At 38.3% G+C, this 20,538-nt stretch overlaps 1 protein-coding gene across 3 annotated transcripts in view; it reads right to left on the bottom strand.

Moving 5' to 3' along the window:
* Positions 1–20,538, bottom strand: part of AP4S1 (adaptor related protein complex 4 subunit sigma 1) — an 85,328-nt gene that overhangs the window by 63,689 nt on the left and 1,101 nt on the right. The window lies entirely within an intron of this gene.

Genomic DNA, 20,538 nt, shown 5'->3' with positions numbered 1-20,538 from the left:
CACTAAGCGAGACTGCCGTGATGAGGCAGGCCCTCAGACTTCCCAGGTTCTAGAACTGGGAGAAACAAATTACTGTTGTTTATAAGTTACCTAGTCTATGGCATTTTGTTATAGTAACCCAAACTAAGACAGGGAGCTTGTTGAAATACAGAATCTGATTCCACAGATGTGGGGCAGGGCCTGGCATTTTCTACTTCTAATAAGCTCTCAGCTGTTGCCAATAGTGCTGGTGCAGTGATCACATTCAGAGTAGCAAAGTGTTAGAAGACTCTTTAGGGCTGGCGGGTTAGCACAGTTGGTTAGAGTGTAGCCTTACAACACTAAGGTCACGGATTTGATCCCTGTACCCTCCAGCCACCAAAAAAAAAGAAAAAGACTCATCAAAGCACGAACCTACAGGATCATAAAGTTTACTTTTCTGAATATCAAATAACACCAACTGAAGGCTTACTAGGTACAAGACAGCAAGAGAACAGAGTAAACAGAAACATACAGGTATTACAGATAATTTCATTTGGTCATGGATTTGGCTGTCTGGGTGGCAGCCCCATCCCTCATAGCCACAGGTGGTGTGATGGTTAATTGTACATGTCAACTTGACTAGATTTAGGAATACACAGAAACCTAGTAAAGCATTATTTTTGGGTCTATGAGGATGTTTCCAGAAGGGATTAGCATGTAAGCCTGAGTAGACTGGGTGGGAAAGATCTGCCCTCGATATGGGTGGGAACCATCCAATCCACTGGGAGCCCAGAGAACAAAAACGGAGGAAAAGGCAAATCTCTCTCTATCCACTGGAGCTGCGATATACTCTTCTCTCCTATCGATGGGCATCCGAACTTAAGAACTCCAGCCTTTGGGTTCCAGGATTTATACCAGTAGCACCTCCAGTTCTCAGGCCTCTAGCCTTGGACAGAGAATTACACCATCAGCTTCCTTGGTTCTGAGGCTTCTGGACTTGGACTGAGCCACACTACTGGCATCCAGTTTGCAAACAGCCTATTGTGGGGCTCCTCGGCCTTCACAATCGCAAGAGCCAATTCCCTTAATAACCCCCCTCTCATATATCTATATACATATCCTATTGGTTCTGTCTCTCTGGAGAACCCAGACTAATACAGATGGACTCTCCCAAAGTTGAAAATGTTTTCAGCAGGCATTGAAGAACCATTCTTTTGTCAAGGACTTACCAGTGACTGGCTAGGATTTTTCATTCATTTCAAGATATTACAGAAATGCATTTAGACTTTTGTGACACCATACACCCAAAATAACTCAAAATAAGTCACAGACTTAAATATAAAAGCTGAACCTACATAAAACTTTTAGAGAAAACAGATTTATGACTAAAAGCAGAAATCACAAAAAAATTGATAAACTGGGTTTTATCTGATTGAAAAACTTATACATCAAAAGATACCATTAAGAAAATGAAAATTCAGACTGGGGGAAGTTATTTGCAAATCACAATGTGATAAAGGACTTGTGTCTAGAATATATAAAGAACTCTTAATCCAATGACAAGCAACACAATTGAAAAATGTACAGTGGATTTGGAAATGCATTTGAACAAAGAGAATATGTGAATGGTAAGTAAGCATGTGAAACCATGTTCAACATCATTAATCATTAGGAAAATGCAAATTAAAACCACAATAAAATACTACTTCACACCCACTTGAATGGCTAAAATCAAAAAGGCAGACAGGATGTGGAAATACTGGGACCTTCATACATTGCTGATGGGAATGTAAATGTTACAGCCACTTTGGAAAACAATTTGGCAGTTTCCTAAAAAGTTAAAAACAAATTTACCATATCCTCCAGCAATTCTAAGTATATACCCAAGAGAAACGAAAACATGTCCACACAAAGACTTGTACGTGAATGTTCACAGAAGCATTATTCTGCCGAGGCTCAGAAAATGATACCCAAAGTATGGCACTTTTGCGTGCTGAGTACTTTAAACTAAAGGCCTCAGAAGCAAGTTCTCTCTAATCTTCTCCACCTTCCTGTCTTCTGTTTTCTCCTCTGAAATCAGTCACGCAAACCAGAATTCCTTTTCCTCAAGGTAGGTTGTAGAAACTAGAACCCCCCTCCTCCAAAGCAAGCCATAAAATCTAGAAATATTACTTTACGCTTTCCCTGCCTGTGTAGGAGCAGGCCATAAAGAAATTCTCTGACCTACCTTGTCTGATAGTAGGTCATGAAGACCTTTGTTCCAGAGGATCCTGCCCTATACCCCGGAGGAAGGGATGCTGCACAGAGAGACCAAGAAGAATCTGGACAAACAGGCCTTGCTGGGTTTCCCCTCAGTCTATTATCATTAGATCATACCCTTTTTGTCCAATCACATTTCTACATGGCTGTTCATTCTTCATTGAATCTAAGCATAAAAATGGACAGTTTGCCTGGGTCTTTCGATCTTTGTTTCTGAAGCATCCTGTGTGATGTAAAACTTTGACTAAATAAATTTGTTATGCTTTTCTCTTGTTAACTTGTTTTGTTTTATAGCCGTGACCCTTATGATGGGTTAGGAAAGGTTATCACCCCTTTTTGCCCCTATGTTCCAAACAGCCAAAAAAGTGTCTATCGGCTGATGAACAGATTATCAAAATGTGGTATATCCAGACAGTGGAAAACTATTTAGCAATAAAAGGGAGAAAATACTGCTACATGCTACAAAATAGATGAACCTTGAAAATATTAAGTGAAAGAAGCCAGATGCAAAATGCTACCTATTATATAACTCCATTAATACGAAATGTCCAGGAAAGACAAATCTACACAGATAGAAAGCAGATTAGTGGTTACCAAGGCTGAGGGAGAGAGGGCTGCGGGTTTCTTTTTTGGGTTATGAAAATTTCCTAATACTGAATTATGGTAATATTTGCACAGCTTTGTAAATTACTAAAAAAAAAATCATTGAACTTGTTAAGGAAAAAACAAACTTTTTCCCCTTTACTTTCACATTCAACACATTTCTGTGACCAGATATGTGGCTTTTTTCCATACCAAGCAATTCTCCAACTCTCTGACTCTCCGAACATCAGTTGGGTGACACTATCTACCTAGAGTTAGAGTCAGATCCCACAGGCTAAGGGCTCAGTTCCACAAGACTGCTGCTACTTCAGATGCCAATCGCAAGCAGTAGGTTGTTATCTACACCTCTGACCAACTGGTTCTCTTGACCTTTTCCTTGGGTTCAGTAATTTGCTAGAGTGACTCATAGAAGTCAGGGAAATACTTCCTTACAGTTGCTGGTTTATCATAAAGGATACAACTCAGGAACAGCCAGATGAAGAGAGAGATAGGACATGGTATGGGGCAGGGAGCAACTGGGAAGCTCCTCAAATCTTGATCAAGAGGTTTTTCTTCTTTTGGTGGTTGGCCAGTAAAGGGATCTGAATCCTTGACCTTGTTGTTAGCAGCAGCAGTTCTAGGCAAGTGAGCTAACAGGCCAGTCCCTGTTGTTTGAGATTTTTTATAGAGCTTAATTTCCAGTCCCCCCACCCCTTTCTTGGAGGTTGGTGGGTGGGGCTAAAGTTCCAATCCTCCAGTCCTGTAATTACTTGGTCTTTTGGTGACTGGCCCCATCTTGAGGCTATCTACTCACCTCTCCCTCTCCCTCCATCACTCTATTAGCATAAACTCAGGCATTATCAAAAGGGGCTCATTATGAACAACAAAAGACTCTATCACTCAGGAAATTCAAAGGGTTTTAAGGAACTCTAAGACAGGAATTGGGGATAAAGACCAAATATATTTCATATTATATGACAGAACTATACATTTTAAGTGGTATGTACAGTGGTAAAATGGTATGCAAAAATTTTTATGGTATGTAAATTATACCTAAATAAAGCTATTTTTAAAAAAAATCACAGAACCCTTCCCTTTGGAAGCAGCAAGCAGTAGAGCATGCCCAGGGGCCTAGGCAGGAGCCAAGGGCAGCACTCCCTGCCCAGAAGCAGGCAAGTGGCATGATGAAAATACCACTTCTGTGCAGGTGGCCCACCATAGCCACAGCTGCCACAAAAGTGGCTTGACACCACAGCAGCAGCCACAGCCACCATGCAAGTGTCCTGCCACTGGACTGAATTGACACAAGGAGTGTCACCAGCGGAGACCGGAAAAAGAAGAGGATGTCTCTCTCTTTAAGGCCTACTCCAAAGTAATAGAAGAAGCAACTGCTCAACCAGAAGACCAGACATCAATGTAGAGGTACTGGAAATACAAAACCTGAGAAATATGATGCCACCAAAAGAATACAGTACTTCTCAAATATCAGACCCTATAGAGCAGGAAACCCTTGCAATGACTGAAAAGGAATTCCAAGCAACAATCTTAAGGAAATTCACTGAGATACAAGAAGACTCAAAAATAATGAAATGAGAAAAAAATCTAGGATATGCAGGAGGAAATTTACAAAGAGCTTAGTACCTTAAAACAGAATGTAGCAGAACTCATGGAACTGAAAGATTCACTCAACAAAATAAAAAACAGAACCGAGAGCTTAAGCAGCAGGCTAGAGCAAACAGAAGAAAAGCATTTCTGATCTTGAAGATAGTCTTCTTGAAATAACACAGGTGGACAAAAAAAAAGAAAAAAAGAATTTTAGAAAATGAAGAAAATCTAAAAGAGATAATGAAAAACCTTAAGCACACAAACATTTGAATCATGGGTGTTCCAGAAGGGGAGGAGAAAGGAAAAGGCATGGAAAACCTATTCAATGAAATAATAATTGAAAATTTCCCAGGTATAGGGACAGACACATACATTCAGATCCAGGAGTCTCAAAGATTCCCAAACAGATTCAATCCAAAAAGATCCTCTCCAAGACACATTATAGTCAAACTGGCAAAGCTCAAAGACAAAGAGAGAATCTTCAAAGAAGCAAGAGAAAAGCATCAAGTGAGCTAGAAGGGAGATGCTATCAGACTAACAGCAGACTTCTCAACAGAAACTCCACAAGCCAGAAGGAAATCGGATGATATATTCAAAATACTAAAAGAAAAAATCTGCCAGCCAAGAATACTATATCCAGCAAGACTATCCTTCAGAAGTGAGGGAGAAATAGTGTATTTTCCAGACAGACAAAAACTGTGGGAGTTCATCATCACACGACCAGCCCTGCAAGAAATCCTCAAGGGAGTCCTGCATTAGGAAACTGAAAAACGATAATCATTGATCTTACCAGCTATAGTCTGTTCAAACTTTCTGTTTTTTTCATAATTCAGTCTTGGTAGGTGGTGTGTTTCTAGGAATTTATTCATTTATCTAGATGATCTAATTTGTTGACCCACAATTATTCTTAGTATTCTCTTATAATCCTTTTGATTTCTGTAAATTTGGTTGTAATGACCTCTCTTTCATTTCTGATTTTAGTTATTTGAGTCTTCTCTCTTTTTTCTTAGTCCATCTAGGTAAAGGTTTGTCAATTTAGTAGATCTCGTCAAAGTACCAACTTTTGGTTTCATGGAGTTTCTCTATTTTTTTTTCTACTTTCTGTTTCTTTGATCTATGCTCTCATTTTTATTATTTACTTCCTGTGCTAGGTCTAGATTTAGTTTGCTCTTCATTTTCTAGTTTCTTAAGGTGCAAAGGTGATTGTTGATTTGAGATCTTCCTTTTTTATTAATGTATTCATTAAATAAATTTCCCTTTTAGAAAAAAAAAAAATCAAAGAAAACATTTCTTACCAAACATATACTGCCATGTCTGCTCCCAAACCTGACACTCTTCATGAGGTCCATCTTAGAGAATGTGAAGAGGTACCCTTGCAATGCATTAGGCAACAGGATCATGAAATTAAATGCATGGTGTCTGGCTTATGAAGAGTAATCACATAGTAGTTCCCCCTTATTGTGGTTTTGCCTTCTGTGGTTTCAGTTACCTGCAATCAACCATGGCCCAAATATATAAAATGGGCCCATGGTCCTTGGCGGGACCCTGACCAGAGTGACCACACATCCTGCAGAATCTAGCCTTCATCTGAGAGCAAGTGAGAGACATGGCAGACCTGGCCAGGCCTGAGAATCTCTCCCTGGTGGTGCATGGCCTTGGGGACCTGTGCCTGGAGAACTATCCTATCCCTGAATCAAGCCCAAATGAGGTGCTGCTGAAGATGCATTCTGTTGGAATCTCAGGCACCCACTACTGGCAGTGTGGTTGAATTGGTGATTCTGTCATGAAAAAGCCAATGGTGCTGGGTGGGGCGTGATGCTTTGGGAATAGTTGTAAAAGTGGGATCGTTGTTAAAGCACCTAAAATCAGGTGATCACATCGCCTTTGAGACTGGTGCTCCCTGAGAAATTGACGAATTCTGCAAGATTGGCACATACAACCTGTCCCCATCCATCTTCTTCTGTGCTACCCCCTCCCCCAAGATGGGAATCTCTGCTGTTTCTACGAGCACAACCGAACTTCTGCTATAAGCCACTCATTCTGGTGGGACCCAGTGCTTGTGGGGCTGGGCTCCAAGATGACCACTGTACCCCTAGTGCACGTGGCTATCTGGGAGGTGGATATAAAGGGCGCATTTCAATACTGCAACACATGGCTTATGGTGATTTCATGCTATATCCAAGTCTGTGAATGTAAAGCTCTTAGTCACCCATAGGTTTCCTCTGGAGAAAACTCTTGAGGTCTATGAAACATCCAAAAAGGGAATGGAGTTGAAAGTCACGCTCAAGTGAAACCCCATGACCAGAATCTCAGGTGTTATTGGGGTTCTGCCCTCATCCTGACCTTCTTAGAATTTCAGGGTCTATGGCTGGACGGGTGTGGGCTTTGATGCAGAAGTTTCTTCTGAATGGTAAGAATAATTAAAATAACTTATTATTTTTTAAAAAAACCAAAATATTAAACGGAACATTCCAGAAATAAATAATTCATAAGTTTTAATTTGTGTGCTGTTCTGAGGATTGTGATGAAATGTTGCTGTCCCATACGCGATCATTCCTTCATCCAGAGTATCCATGCTGTACAGGTATGTACAGACAGACCTGACTTATGGTTCAATGTATGATTTTGTACTTAACAGTGGTCTGAAAGTGATACACATTCAGTAGAAACAATATTTTGAATACCTAGTTTTTCACTTTCAGTATGGTATTCAACAAATTACAGGAGATATTCAATACTCTATTATAAAATTGGCTTTGTGTTAGATGATTTTGCCCAACTGTAGGCTAATATAAATGTCCTAAGCATGTTTAAGGTAGGCTAGACTAAGCTATGATGTTCTGTAGTTTAGGTGTAGTCAATGTGTTTTTTACTTAATGATATTTTCAACTTACAATGGGTTTATTGGAATGTAACTTCATCTAAAGTCAAGAAGCATCTGTACAGGAAAAAATAGTTTATATAGGGCTCAGTACTACACATGGTTTCAGGCATCTACTGGGGGCCTTAGAAGATATTCCCTGTCCATAAGGGGGGACTACTGTATAATTTGCTCATCCTACTTCTTGGAGCACTTGTGGGCTACTATATAGAAACCCTGTTCCTGTGAAGTCCAGAGCTAATATAAAATAATAAGTAGAAAAGGAAGGAATTATAGTAAAATGCATTTTGCTCAACTCTGGATAACAGGATTGGGGCAATTTTTATTATCTATCATTACTTTGTTTTAAATTTCCTAAGTTTTAAGAAATATGCTACTTTTTGTGTTACAGACACAGTTTTAAAAATGTTGAGTTGAATTATATAATTTTGCAAAATTATCCAGCTGTAAAATAAATATTTACTCTGAGTAATGAAGCTATCGTTTCATTTATTATGACATTTCTAAATGCCATATTCCTTTAAAATATGTGCTGTTTTTCAAAATGGATGTGCTGAGAGCACCTAATCAGCATGGTCTAAACAGAGGAAACGTGGAAACAGCAACTACTAGATTTTATTTGCCAAACGTATCGATTCACTCCATCACTTTCCAAGTAACTGAGCTGTTTCTGAATTTCTCTGTCCTTAAATGGGAGCAAATAATACTGGCTATTAGAAGATTTTCATCTAATTTGCAGTGCCTCCCTCAGAGTTTGTCATATTATTATTTTTTTTAATACATTAAAATAGTTGTTTCTTTCCCTCCGAATCTACTTTAATTCTACAATAATTCAGTTTTCTCATCTGTCAATTAGGAATAATGATAACTACGTCATGGAGTTATTGTGAGAACTAGACAAGATAAAGAAAATATGTAAAGCACTCAAGAGCCCCCCTTTTCCCTCCTTATCCTCCTCTCCAGTGTGGTCAGATTCTCTTGCACAGATTCTTCTTACTATAGTCCTAAAATTACTGAAATTCGACTTCAAGGAAAACTGTCACCCTTTCTGCCTTTTTTTTTTCATTTACCACTCCTCTCTCATTCTCATTCTCTCTCAAAATCTCTCCTTTATGATTCACAGTACATTTTTAGTAGTTTACTTTTTGTTGAATCCCTGGGTCACTCAACGAATATTTCAACGATACATGATTAACTTGGTATTAAACACGTTTGTATGTGTGGGTTTTTTTTTTTTATTACTTAAATAGTTTTAAAATAGTTTTAAAAAACACTTTAAAATGGCAAACTCTAATCAAATTCAGGACCTGTGAAATCTTGAGTCTGCTACTTCTGCAGAAAAATGAGGAAAATACTCTGAGAATAAACTTTAATAGTCTGGTCTACCATTTCTCTGGCAATATACCTGAAACATTTCTAAAGGTTCATGTGACTCTCAGATCATGATCTAAGCCATTTTGGTAGTTATTTGAGGTGGGAAAGGGGGAGGGAATGGGGGTTACGGAGCAATTGGATAAGGGACACAAAGAATAATCACCATTTGTAATGATTAACATGCTAATAATATTGATTTGATCATCACACACTGTACACAAATACTGATAGTCAGCTCTGCACCTCATAAATGTGTATAATCAAAAATAAATAAATAAATAAATAATTTTTTTTAAAAAAAGCCATTTTGGTAAGTTGACCAAAAGATGCATCAAATTCTGGTTCAAGATACAATATAAGTTCAAATAAGTGTAGTTATTTGTAACTTTAAAATATACAGATGGTCCTCGACTTACAATGGGTTGACTTACAACTTTACGAGGGTTTATCGGGGTATTAAATGTATTAAATGCCTTTTTTTTTCTTTGCAGCTGGCTGGTTGAGGGATCTGATTAGATGCATTTTTTGACATACCATATTTTTCAGTTTACAACGGGTTTATCAGAACATAACCATTGTAAGTTGACAAGCATCTGTATATTATAAAGCAGAGACAAGCTAGAAGTTTTACTGAAAAGGGTAGACACTGTATTTTTGCTGAAGTTCAAGAATTAGACTTTCTATCCTAAATGAATGGGGTGAACCTAAGACTTTTAAAGATCTTTACAGCAACATGTTTCAGGCTGGGGAGAAAAACCGAGGATGAGGAATTTATATACTATAAATAGAACATGACATTGGTTGATTAAAAGTACTAGTTTTATTTTTATCCCTTAGTCATCTCTGTGTATGTGGAGCAGGGTACGGAGAGATTGAGAGTAGAGTGTCAGTCACTTGCCAGAGAGGTACTATCAGAATCTGGTGACGGTGGGAGGTGTGCACAGTTTAAAGATACAAACCTGGCTGGCCAGTTAGCTCAGCTGTTAGTGTGGTGTTATAACACCAAGATTCAAGGGTTCAGATCCGTGGACCAACTAACCACCAAAAAGAAAAAAAAAAAAAAAAGAGAGAGAGATACAAACCGTGAATTGCTGGAGTGTGTGTATGCACTTTTAAGTGAAATTTTTGTGTTACTGTTGCTGGTATCTTTTCCCTCCATTTAAAGTGAAAAGTAACTTGCATCATCATATTCTATCTTCTACTCTTCTTAGGACAGCAAAGGTGTTTAGAGTGCAGTTTTATAACACCAAGGTCAAGGGTTCAGATCCCCACAAATGCCAGGCACCAAAAAAAAAAAAAAAAAAAGAGGATGGAAAAGCAGCTTGCAAGAGGACTCAAGCTTCCCATTACTAAACATAATAGAGATAACAGTATCTGCCCTTCAAAATGAAAATAAAATTTCTTCTCTCTCTCTTTTTTTTTTTTCCTGGTGGCTGACCAGTACCGGGGAACCAAACCATTGACCTTGGTGTTACAAGGCTGTGCTCTCACCATTGAGCTAATTGGCTAGCCCTAAAATTTCTTCTTCTTCTGAAATTATTTATTTTGAAATTTAAAACTGTTAAAATAGGGAATTAAATTTTCACTTTTGACAAAATGTGGGCATAGGTTAGAAATAGTGAAGAAACACCCTCGTGCAGGGAATCTTATTCCAAATTATTCTAAATTAGCCATACAAATAAAATATTTGTAAGTGACAAAAAATCTTCATCAAATTTTTGGGTTAACAAGGTCATCCAGTATTTATTTTTCTTTCTTTCTCTTTTTTTTTTTTTTGGCAGCTGGAGGGTCTGGGAATCCAAACCCTGACCTTGATATTATAACACCTCACTCTAACCAACTGAGCTAACCATCCCACCCCAATATCTTAATTTTAGAGAAGAGGCAGTGGGGGACCACAGATGTAGGAGTGTTGTGACTGGGATACTCCAGGACTTGCAATTGTGATACTACAATGGACTAATAGGGATGAACTACAGAGGAGAACTAGGATTAATACAGATTATTTCCCATTCCTATTAAATGGTCAATTAAGTTTTCCTCCTCAAATCAGAAATACTTCAAACCAGATGGTCTGGTTTCTGAAATATTTAACTTCTGTATTTCTTAAGTCATCTAATTAGGTTAATTCCTTTTTTTCAGCTTCACTCCAATTTGTTAATTATTGTTAGATATCTCATTTCCAATAAAACTGGGAAAATCTACATGATAGATTTTTCTTGTATATTACATTTTTTCTTCTCCTGAAGAGTAGTCATCTAATGGCATTGCATTAGGATTTAAATGACAAGTCTGGAATGCTCTTAGGGTCAAGTGAAATGTTACTGATTTTAAGTTTAGGACTGACCTATTAGCTCAGTTGGCTAGAGCATGGTGCTAACCCCAAGGTCCAGGGTTTGATACCTGTATAGCCAGTCACCAAAACACACACAAAAATTAACCCCCTCCCCCAAAATAGACTTTAAGTTCAAATCAAACTAATGGGTGTTAGAACTAAAATTTGATTCGTTGATGACTCTTACAGCTTTCTGTTAAAGAAACAAGTAAAACCTTATTAAGATGCAGAGATATCTCCCTTCACAGAAAATATATCTCTGACAAGTTGACTGTAAGTTGAATTTAAGTGCAGTACGGGAATTGTGGAGACTGCTTCTGTAAAATAATTGTTCTATAACAGATATGCCATTAGTTTGTTCCAACATTACAGAGTCTTTTACTCTAATGTTCACATTACCTGGGGAAAAATTAATTACCGTGTAAATTTTTTTCCTAAAAATATACAAGAAAATAATACTATAAAACTACAGCTATGTATTTAAGAGCTTCCTAATTAAATAAAGTATTTCCTCAGTTAAAATCAAGCACTGTTAAAAGCTACATTAATACTCTTGAGGACCGAGGATATCTATTAAAAAATTATGGCTCCAATAACAATTTCTTTTTGCAGATTATAGCTGTAAAAGAAGCAATGAAACACGAAAATGAATGTATTAAACTTCAATTTGGGGATCAGTTCGCTTACCCAACAGAATCTTTTTTGTTAATGACATGGCCACAACTAACTCTAATTCAAATGAGTAATTAATGCTCCCAATGTTTGATGGTGGTAGTAAAAGACGGCCACTGCGAAAACTTGAAAAGCATTGTTCACTCTTTGTAATATCATGTGCTAATATGACCCAACTGTCCAACTCAGGAAGAGAGGACAATAACAATAGAAAACACTTACACAGTGCTTACTAGGTGCCAGGCATTATTTTGAACACTTTACCTACATTAATTTAATCCTCCTAACAGCTCTGTGAGTTAGATACTGTTTTTATGTCCACTCTACGGATGTAAAAACTTAGTTACTTGCCAAAGATCACTCAGTACAATGGTGGAGGAAGGACCCCATTTTTGTCAGCCTGGCTTCAGAGTCTGTGCTCTCGCTCAGTGCTCATTACCTCTGGGTCTGCCTCAGGACTGGAGATTCAGTGATCGCTATAACAGGACCGTGGGCATACAATTTCACTCTCCATTCACTAGCATAAATCTAGTGCTGCCCAGCTATACAAAAGATTTTACTGGCTAACTATGCATGTTTTGGCAGTTTCCACCTTGACCCTGGAGCATATTACAAAAACTGCAATTTTAACAGATTATTCACTTTCATTTGGATCTCAACATGTAGCCTAAAATACCTAAGAAGTGGCTCAATCAGATTACGTGAAAATTTAGGTTAGTAAAGCTCAAACTACTCTATTCAGTATAGTGTATTTAACATTTGTGATTAGATCTAATAATTCCAAAATTCTTAAATCTAATTTGCTCTTTTAGAGAGTGGAGTTAATCTCCCTTTCTACTCCAATAAATAAAACATATCAGGCAAATGCTTTCCAAGGCAAGTTTACACATATATATGTATTTAGTACCATTCTCATTCAGATCAGATGTCAGGGTAGAATACAGAAGCCTTTCAGGTGGCCTGCTTGGCTGCCCTTTGCCCAGAAGCACTTTCTGGTATTTTGAATTTCACAATAAAGTGTACTGACAAGTTACAGCTCCTGCTGAAAATTTAAATAGGAGATTAAATTTGTCATACAAGAGCCTGCCCAACAGTTGCCCAGGGGATAATACTGAAATTTACAGTCACTTATATCTTATAATCATTGAATAAGAAAAGTGTCACAATTACTTTAATAGTGGTCAAATAAAAATATTTCAATAGCAGGGCTGTTATATATACCTTTAGGTTGAAGAGCACGCAATTTAAAATTTAAAAATGCAACAGTGAGGACAGGAAAGGTAGTAGTCACGGCAGAAGAGTAATGGATCCCCTCACAGAAACAGTGGGAGCAATGAGGATAGCAAAAAACAAAAAAACAAAAAGAAACTCAACCCTACAGGCAACATCTTTACTAAAAACCAGGTATGCAGGGCTGGCCGGTTAGCTCAGTTGGTTAGAGTGCAGCCTTATAAGCCTAAGGTCACAGATTCGGTATACCTGTAGTGGCCGGCCTCCAAAAACAAACAAACAAAAAACCAGGTATAAAAATTTCCCCCGAAGGCCAGCCTGTCACTCACTTGGCAGTGTGGTGCTGATAACACCAAGGCCACGGGTTTGGATCCCTATATAGGGATGGCCGGTTAGCTCACTTGGGAGAGCATGGTGCTGATGACACCAAGTCAAGGGTTAAGATCCCCTTACTGGTCATCTTTAAAAAAAAAAAGTTTCCCCTGGAACTCTAGAACACTAGAGGGTGGGGCCGAACTAAGGTAGCAAGGAGAACCATGGGTAGGAGATAAGGGGTAAGGGGAGGGGTGTGATAGGGCATGTGGTGGCAGAAGTGCAGGTGAGATAGGAGGTGCTAGGGTTGGTTTTCAGGCCACTTCCCTGGGTCTCAAACCATTCACCCAAGACTTAAGCCCTTCCTCTGAGTCCTGAGCTTCTGTTGCTTGTAGCGCCTATTTTTGGTACCAGCAGTAGAGATTGAGACCACAGGGAGCAGATCTGTGTTATCTTGGTGGCTGAGCACGCTTACTAAAAAGGAGTTTATCCCTTGAATGACCTCCACTGGAGATGTAAGACAGTATCTAGCATGTTAAATGTATTTGGTGGAATTTAATCAATGCGCATGCTCTAAAGGAGACCAACTGGGCATAAGCAAATCTGTTACATAAGCAGGAACCAACCCCCTAGTTGACTATTCATTAGACATTATGACTATGTATAGATAGCCAAGCTATAAAAGTTGAATCCAGGAGGAAGGCAGGCTGCTGCTCACTCTCTTTGGAGCCAGTCTGCACTTAGCCTGTGAGGTGTGTACATTTTGCTTTTTTGTGTTAAACTTACCTTCAGCAGGCTGCTGTTCACTCTGGGACCTGTCTGCACTTTGTCTTAAAGTGTATATTCCTTACTTTTGTATTAAACTTGCTAAGGCCACTGCTCAGTCTCTGGAGCTAGGCCACACTATCCCTGTGAAGTCTGTATTTCTTATTCTTTACATTAATCCTATTTTCACTTTCTACTGTGACTCTGCTCTTGAATTCTTTCCTCTGGCGGAGTCAAGAACCTGGTATAGGACAGGGTGGGTTGAAGTCGGCCATTGAACCTCTCCAGACCCTCTCTTCTGGTAACAGAGGTTAGAAAAAGGACTTGGGAAAGTCAAAAGCATCAAGGAACCCAGATATCACCTGCAAGTTATCACCAACAGAAAGGAGCCCCACTGGAAATGAGTGTGAATCGAAGAATTCTAAGAATTTAAGCTGTGGAACTGGGAGAAGGCCTTGTAGACTTGCTTTTGCCAGTTAGTGCAAGAGAAAGTCCTATCCAGGACCCTAAAGCTCTCAGAAACACCCTGTCAAAACTCCTTTGCAGGACAGACCTGCACTGAAGAGGTAGTACACTGTATGTGTGTTAAGAGCTAGCTGCCTAGCTAGATCAGGCTGATCAAGGTTAGTAACATTTCTAAAATTGAGATAAGTAGTCATTATGTGCCACCTGGTGTGATGTAATAGGAAGTACATTGTATCCCCAACAGAGAAGTATTTTTGCCAAAAAAAAAAAAAAAAAAAATTAAAGCCTGAATCAAACCTAGCCTCTAGATCTAACTTCTAGTTTATAGAAAATATGGAGGAGGATACATATCATAAGAATGCAATTAGCCAAATGTAGGAAATTCTACATGATAAATAATCTAGTCTCTTCAACAAGTAAAGGGAATGCTGATGGGGGCAGGAGGAGGGGGAGACGTGAAGGGAAGGCAAAAAAAGGAAGGAAAAAAAAAAAAAAGACCTAAAGACATAACAACCAAATGAAATATGTGGATTTTGCCTGGATCCTGATTTGAAATCACCAACTTAAAAAAAAAATTTTGTTTTTGAGATAATTGGAGGAAATTGAATATGAACTGGGAATTAGACAATTACCATTAATTTAGTAGGTGTGACAATGGTATTATGGTATGTTTTTTTAAAAAGCTCCTAATCTGTTAAAGATGCTTAAAGAAGTGTATACCAATGAAATATGATGTCTGAGATTTACTTTAAAATATTCCTCACACAGAAAAAAGAGTAGGTGAAATAAGAATGGCAAAATCACGACAACTTTGACAACAGGATTCTTTTTTTGTTTGTTTTTGCATGATTGAAAATTTTCAAAACAAAAAGTAAAATAAAAAGGTCAACACACAACACAATTTAAAATATCCAATTGCTATATTAAACCTATAAAACAAAAGAAGCAAAGAGCAATAGGAGTTATCTTAAAATGTCTCTAAAGAAATAATCATTTTATGGGATAATTGTTATGTACTTTAGGTTACCCTATTAATAGAAAGCCAAAACTAAAGGTTATCATCATTTAAAAATTTGTTGCCATAAAAATATGCTTTTGTGATTTTTTTTTGTCAATTGATAGCACTGCAAAGGAAACACTTTCTCTAGCATAGATTTTCTGGACCAGGTGTCCATGTCTGGTACCATCCTTTTGAAATTTCTCCCCTGCTGCTCCAATGGGAGACAAACCACATTTCCAAACCTGTTACGTTATTAACTAGGAAAGTTTTGGCAATTTCCCACTTGGTAACACTTTCCAGTCATTTTGCTCTCATGTTTACAGACCTGGTTGTTTGCTCTTAGCCAATGTCCAGGAGGGACATGGTTCCAGACAATCTTTTTTTTTTCTTTCTTTTCAATTTTGACATCTCTATGACTTAGCTATTATCCTATATTATCACAGCCTACTTTTTTCTGACTCATATTACCCAGGAGACAATTCTGGAATGAACTTGGAAGAGAATCTTACATAGCATGCTGAGTTTCCTACAGCTTTTGGTGTCCGTTTTCTATAATCTGTGAAGGTCCTTTTCCTTTTCCACTCAATATATTACCTGAATGGTTCAAGTGCCCTGCATGTGTTTCTATAATTTTCTTAGCCACAGGCAATTAGTAATGAGAAATGGATATCCGATCTTAACTGGCAGGTTAAACTATGGTGTAGGTCAAAGCTGCCTCCTCCTTTTCTGTTCCATTGCATTATATAGTTTGCTCCTTTGTTTTTGAACTCATATCAGCTCTTCTCAAAGATCTTCCTATGGGTTCTACTATTTGTTTGCTCTCTATGTTTATAAATATCAATAGTATGTCATTTCCGGAGTGATTGAATCACCCTGAAACTATCTAAAAATAATTTCAAACATGTAAATGATTTGGGAACCAGAGACAGTAATATTGAGCCCATAGATAGGAGGCAGAATAGCAAAGGGAGAGTTTATTTCTTTCTTCCAAATACACATATACACTCACTGATGTAAGAGTGGGAACCACTCTGTATTCTCCTAAGGACTTGTTGAAGCGAACAACGCTTTTATCTCAGCTTTTTGTCTCCACTGTGAAGATGAGAATACTTGTCACAACCTTTGCAGATGATGCAAAAAAAAAGATGACTAGAGTTGTGAACCAGTTTGAACTCTTCGGTAGAAGGATGTCAGGTACATAGACAGCAAGGTATAAAACTGTGTGTGTAGGTGAGTAATTACAGGGAGCTATATAGTTCTCAAAGGCAGAGTCAAAACTCTTTGTACATCAGGTATTGAAATAATTGGCAAGAAGTTGTCTGAGAGTTATCTACTCCCAACTTATTTAAAAGCGTGGAATTCCTTAACATACCTTGGCTGACATAGTATATGCACATGTAACATGACAAGAATCTCTTTGGTCAAAAATAGAAAAAGCACAAAGTGTCTAAGATTAGCTAATGGGAAAGAAAAAAACACTCAAATTCTAAACTGATCAAAGATTATAAATAGGCATTCTTGAAGATGATCAGCAGTAGATTGAAACAGAGAATCTATGAGTGTGGAGGAGAGATAAACAGCACAGGAAAAATAAGAAGCTTCAAAGGTGAGATGGAAGAGAGGAAATGACTCACCCACAGTTGAGGGAGAGAGTTCCAGTTAGGTGAGTTGTAGGTGATAATGTGGCTTGGGAAAGCTCATTACCTACAGGGGACAAGATTCTAGAAACCCACTGAAGAGTGTCCTCAGGAGTCATGGACACCATGTCAATAGTCTATGAAACATTCTCCCAACAAAGAAGAAAATCTTGGTGTTCTTTACTTTTAATACTTACGGCAGTTCCAACCATTGAACCTTAAAAGACAGCTGGTATAATGGCAGCAAAACCAACAAAAATGATTGAAATGAATAAAAAGTATTCATATTAGTCTACTCTAAATTTAACTTATTCATCAAACACTTATCGAGGATCCATACTGTCCTAGACAACTGGGGGTATAGTTGTGAACAAGAGGGGCATGGGCCCTGCCCCTCTAGAAGGCTGCAATCCTGTAGATAAATGACTACGGTTTGGGAAGAACATAGCCAAGGATTACATTATTGACATTTATAAAACCATGGTTAAAAAATAATAAATAAATAAATAAAACCATGGTTAAAGTGAATGTAGACATGTTCAATTGGAATTCTTGAAATAGGAAGCACACTTGAAGTTTTAAGCATACTTAAAAGAGACCTTTTAAGACAGACCCGGACAAGATATTAAAGAAGCCAGGGTGGTTGGTGCTAAGTAATTAGCTTAAAACTAGACTGGAAACTCTGTGATAGCAGATATTATGTCTGGTACATAATAGATCACTAGGGAAAAAGAAATCTTTTAAAAAATAAATAAATAAGTGAAGAAAAATTTATTGAGTACGTGTTATGCGCAGGTCTTGCTTTTACAGTGTTTGAATGTTACTGACCAGTATATAGATGATTTAAATACAGTTTAATGAATTTTAAAGAGATAAGCATAGGATGATACTAGAACAGAACAAGGTGTCTAAATAATTCAGGGATCAGGCTGGCCCACAGCTCACTTGGTAGAGTGTGGTGCTGATAACACCAAGGCCCTGGGTTCAGATCCCTATCTAAGGATGGCTGGTTAGCTCACTTGGGAGAGCGTGGTACTGACAACACCAAGTCAAGGGTTAAGATACCCTTACCGGTCATCTTTTATTTATTTATTTATTTATTTTTATTTTTTCAAAGAAGCATTCAGTTTATTTTTACATACATGATATTTCAAAAACCATATTCAATACCAGAAAAACCTCTATGTGCAAGAAAAGGCTTGATATCCTGTGAAAAGGATTCCAGAGAGCCACATTACCGGTCATCTTAAAAAAAAAAAAAAAAAAAAAAATTCAGGGATCTGGAAGGCTTCTTGGAGGAAGTAATGCCTGAGCTGAGTTTTGAAGGAAGAATGGAAGAAATGCAAAATGGGGCACAGGATGTGTTAAATCACTGTGGAATGAAACAGCATTATGCTTTTGAGAAACCAAAAACAGAGCAGTTTGGCTAGAGAGAAGAATAAGGGGGGCATGACGGTGTGATGGTAGATTAGGTGATAGAAAGGATCTAGAATTTGAAGGATCTTTATATACTACACATATATTAAGCAAAGGAATGACAGAATTGGATCTGCCTTATAGTTAGACCACTCAGACAGCAGTGATAGTACAAGGTGGGGGGAAGAGTAGAGGTGGGAAGATTTAAACTAAGGCACGACTAGAGATAATAGGATAGATAGGAAAGACAGTAATGAGAAAGGGATTGGATGTGGGGGATAAGTGAAAGGTACTAGAATGACTGCTAGGCTTCAGGTTCAGATGTAGTGACACTTAATAAGCAGCAGTTTTTCTCTTTTTTTTTTTTTGAGGGTAGGAGAGGAGGAAAAAAAAAATTATTCATCCAATCTTTCCTTGAGCTTAAGAAAATTTGAGTGGGAAATATAAGTGCACATGTTAGTCTTCTTTTGATGCTATCATTATGCATATGCCGGTCAACCATGACCATTGCCTCTCACAAATGTTTCTTAGTTTATATATAAGTATGAGATTACTTCAACAAGTTCGAGGAAAAATGGAATCAAAAGATAACATGTTTTTTGAAGATCCCTCCTATATGGGTCTTGAGGTAGCATGGTATTTCTCAATGTTTTATGTGCTATGAGGCCCCCCCGCAAAAGGAATAGGATTGAATAAGCAGGTTGTATGCTGGTCACTAAAAAATGGAGAAATAGTACTTTAATAATATGGAGAAACAGTTAATAGCACTGTGATCTAAGGCCTCATTTCATATAAAAATAAAACATGGCAACATAGGTAAGAAGTCCAATTTGCTCTCCATTAAACTGTAGTAACAGTTAAGCAGACATGATAAAACAAGATGTACTATTTTATCTCTTTGAAATTACATCTTGAGGGGTCATGTATACTCCATAGAGAACATTTTATAGGCTTTTGAAGAGAAGAAAAATTTTTTTCAAATGCTGTAATTACTGAACCTCTTTTCCTTATTATGTTGTCAAATATTATTTTTGGCCTATTTTTCAACGAAATGGTTCTTAGCTATGTTAACTTTTTACTTTTATTTATTTATTTTTGGGGGCAGCTGGCTGGGAGCTAACTGGCCAACCCATATATATTAACTTTTAGAAAGTTAGCACTTCATTAGGCTATTTCCTGGGAAACAGGAAGCCCATAAAAATACACACTACCGTACTTAAAAGATACATTTAATGACCCAGGAAAACTATTTTATTTTTTTGCGCCTGGCCCGTATGAGATCTGAACCCTTGACTTTGGTGTTATTAGCACCGCGCTCTAACAGAGTCAGCTAACAGGCCAGCCCGTTTTCTATTTCAAGCAAAATATTCTGCCATTAATGACAACATTTGTGAGCTCATTCACTTCTAAAACGTCAGATTAGTGTAACCAGTCTCCTTCAAAGTTTTTCCCTCTACCCACCATCGTCGAGATGTAAAAGATTTCACTACCTCCTCTTCTCCTCCCAAGAAAATAATGAAAACAATCGCTCCTGCTGCTCTCTCAAATCCCCCAAACACTACCCATCTCAGAATCAGAAAGAGGAGGAAAGCAAAGTGGAACGAGTTACAACGGGCAACCGGGCGCACAGATATGGGACCAAAGCCTCGGCTTTAGACGGAGACGAAATCAGTTACCACCTCTGGAAGGATCTGGGCTATGTGTCAAAAGAGAACGTTCCCCAAATCCCGGGAACTGACTGGCGCTAAGAAACCAGAGATAGAGCGAGTGACAGGCAGAGACAGAGGCCCGACCCTCTGGGACTGCCTGAAACACGCAAAGAACGCAAAAGAAATGTCAGGAACCCAGGACCCGCTGCAGTCGGCCAGAGCGACCAGCCAGGTTAAAACCCAGCCCCGACGGCAGGCACACGTTTGAGACCCTCGGGGGAAACGGCTTCTGGGCCCTGCCTGCTTAAAGGAAACTCATAACCGGGAAGTCAGAGGCCAACTCGCTCCCGAAAGCCGGAGTCGGAGCCCCAGCGTCCGGTAACCGCAGCCAGACA

The sequence above is a fragment of the Cynocephalus volans genome, chromosome 3 (genome assembly GCF_027409185.1).
Source record: "Cynocephalus volans isolate mCynVol1 chromosome 3, mCynVol1.pri, whole genome shotgun sequence".
Taxonomy (NCBI): domain Eukaryota; kingdom Metazoa; phylum Chordata; class Mammalia; order Dermoptera; family Cynocephalidae; genus Cynocephalus; species Cynocephalus volans.
Note: the sequence above shows the minus strand (reverse complement) of the source record. Positions and strands in the feature narration are given on the sequence as shown.